The sequence below is a fragment of the Bos indicus x Bos taurus genome, chromosome 18, assembly GCF_003369695.1.
Source record: "Bos indicus x Bos taurus breed Angus x Brahman F1 hybrid chromosome 18, Bos_hybrid_MaternalHap_v2.0, whole genome shotgun sequence".
Taxonomy (NCBI): domain Eukaryota; kingdom Metazoa; phylum Chordata; class Mammalia; order Artiodactyla; family Bovidae; genus Bos; species Bos indicus x Bos taurus.
The window spans coordinates 3,241,235-3,244,017 of record NC_040093.1 but is presented as its reverse complement, the minus strand read 5'-3'; the positions used below and the strand labels follow the sequence as shown (position 1 = coordinate 3,244,017).

Genomic DNA, 2,783 nt, shown 5'->3' with positions numbered 1-2,783 from the left:
TCACACACCCTCCCTCTTGTGGTCCTCTTCCCCAGCCAGTGCTTTAACCGCAGAGTCAGTCCCCAGGGCGGGGAGCAGGTGGGTGGACTGGGCTTCTTCCTCACCTTCGACCAGAGGCTGCAGTGGGTCACTGGGCTGATACCACACGTAGGGGTTGTCGTGGAAGGCACCGTAGCATCTGTGGGTCCCCGCCTGTGTGGAGGAGACTGGATTCAAAAGGAAGATGGTCTGGCGTCCTCCGTCCTGGGGGGGTGCAGCTTTGGTTCTGGGTGACGGGATCTCCATCTTCTTTGGTGAGGATGAATACATCATGGTTGATTTTGGAGAAACATTGCAACTTCACAGTCTCCCCTGGAGCCACCACTGTGCCAGCCATGCTGGAGAGGGAGGGCTTGTCATAAGCTCCTGAGAAAGAAGGAAGTTCAGCGATGAAGGGAAGGGTCACATAGGCACTGTCCCTTTTTGTCCCTGGGAGCAGACGTGGATCTGGTCTCTCTCTCGTCCTCGCCCCCCTCCCCCTTGAGGAAGTCTCTCGGCATCATCCCTGAGACCTCCCCAAGGACAAGGCTTGGTCCTCCTGCTTCCTGTCCCCGAAGCCTGGTCCTTCCCTCGGCAGAGGGGTCAGTCCCGGCTCCACTGCCTCTGTGCCCCCTCACCGGTCATCACCAGCTGCAGGGGGTCACTGAACTGGGACCAGCGGCCTCCTCTCTGATAGGAGCAGTGGTACAGCCCTGTCTTGTCTGTTGTAACCTCTGCAATACTCAAAGTGTTGGTCTTCCTGGACATGATCTGTTCGTCTTTGTCCATGGGCTCAGGACTTCCCACTCTTGATATCCTGTACCCTTCAGCTTGTTTAGGTCCTTCACACAGGAGGGTCACATGACTCTTAGCTGGAACTGTGGATCCAGGCAGAGCTGTGATACGAGGCGGGGGGAGATTTCCTAGAACACAGGGAACAGGTAATAGACACACAAGCGTTTCTCCCTCCACCCTTCTATTTCTCCCCCTCTTACAGCCCCCGCTCTAAAGTCTGAGTCCCCTCTTTCCAGCGGCCAAGAGACTTGATATCTGGCTTAAACCCTGCTGGGTCCTCAGGAGTATCACACAGAATACTCACCCTTCTGTGCCCAAGTGCTCTGGCTCAAACACAACCCTAGAAAGAAACACCCGGTGAGAACAGCCTAGCCTTAAAGAACCACCAGCCCTGCCCTGCTTAGCCATCTATTTGTACCTAACCCTCTCTCCCCAACTGACCAAGACAGAGCAGCGAGGGAGGAACCATGGACATGATCCCGTGTTCAGGCGGCCCACCGGCCTCAGCCCTGCTCCTCTGATGAAGGGCACACTGCTCCGTTGAGTGACCCACACTTACAGGAAGCTGTGCAGTTGCTTTCGGTTCTCAGCCCTGTAGTGAAGGCAGTTCACATCCTCTTCCTCCTGGGTTGGGAGTGGGGCATACAGACGTCGCTGACACCATGAAGACACTGAACTGAACTTCTCCTCTGTGGGCAAAGTGGGTCATGGTTGGAGGGAGAGAACCATGGTGTCGTGTTGAAATTTCAGTGGCCTGTGGCTCAGGAGGGCTTCCCTCAGGACTGAGGAGACCACTGAAGGTTCCAACTCAGAGCAAGAGGTTGTTGTTGTTCAGTCACTCAGTCGTGTCCGACTCTTTGAGACCCCATGGGCTGCAGCACGCCAGGCCTCCCTGTCCATCACTGTCTCCCAGAGCTTGCTCCATCTCGTGTCCATTGCGGTTAGACAGGGCTTTCTTTATTCTGATACTGTGGGGAATACACATATCCATGTCTATCTATCATTATCTGTCATTTTATTGTCTACTTATTTATCATCTATCATCTATCAATCATGCGTTTATTATCTATTGATCATTTATTATCATCTACCTGCTGCTCCTGCTGCTAAGTCGCTTCAGTCATGTCCGACTCTGTGCAACTCTGTATGGCAGCCCACCAGGCTCCCCCATCCCTGGGATTCTCCAGGCAGGAATACTGGAGTGGTTTGCCATTTCCATCTAGCTACCATTTATTTGTCTAATTCTATCATCTATCTACAGCCTTCCATGGTGGCTTGTGGTGAAGCATTGCCTGCAATGCAGAGGACATGGGTTCTATCCATGGGCCGGGAAGATCCCCTGCAGCAGGAAATGGCAACCCACTCCAATGTTCTTTTTTTTTTTTTTCTTCTCTTGCTTTGTCACAAATAGAATGTTCAACGTTTTTAATGTTATCTAACTTTTTTTTTTTAATTGCCAACAGTAGTAGGAAAATTTGGATTGAGAAGGTCATATGTCTGGCTTCATTTTCTTTTTTCTCAACCCTGTAGAGAAAGATAATGTAGAGGATTGGGGTGGGTTTTCAAACATGGCTAAAGACAGATCTTTTATTTATCAAAAGAGACAGTCAGACTCTGTGTTAGTCATTACATCACAAGTCTGACATCAGAGATTCTGGGGAACAAAAGAGTCGCAGGGAGGTGATGGTGGTGAGGAGACTTGGAAGTAGGTAAGTGGGGGAGAGAGAGAGGTATGTGTGTGTGTGCTGGGTGGAGAAGAGCAGAGGGTCATGCCTCTAGCTGCCCACACTGCTATTGTCATTTCCCTGAAGGTACAAGTCTATATTTGCATTATCCTTGCTCTCATAAATGAGCCCAAGAGATGTGTAGGATTCAAAAGACCTTAGAGTTTTAAGGGCATTGGAGGTAATTTAGAAACCCCAACATCGGTGTTGATCACCAAGTCCTGCCAGTCTGTGTCTTTTTTTTTT

The 2,783-nt window shown here is 50.7% G+C and overlaps 1 pseudogene; it reads right to left on the bottom strand.

Annotated features, from left to right (window-relative positions):
- Positions 1–1,503, bottom strand: LOC113875808 (annotated as a pseudogene).
- Positions 1,504–2,783: the final 1,280 nt, after the last annotated feature.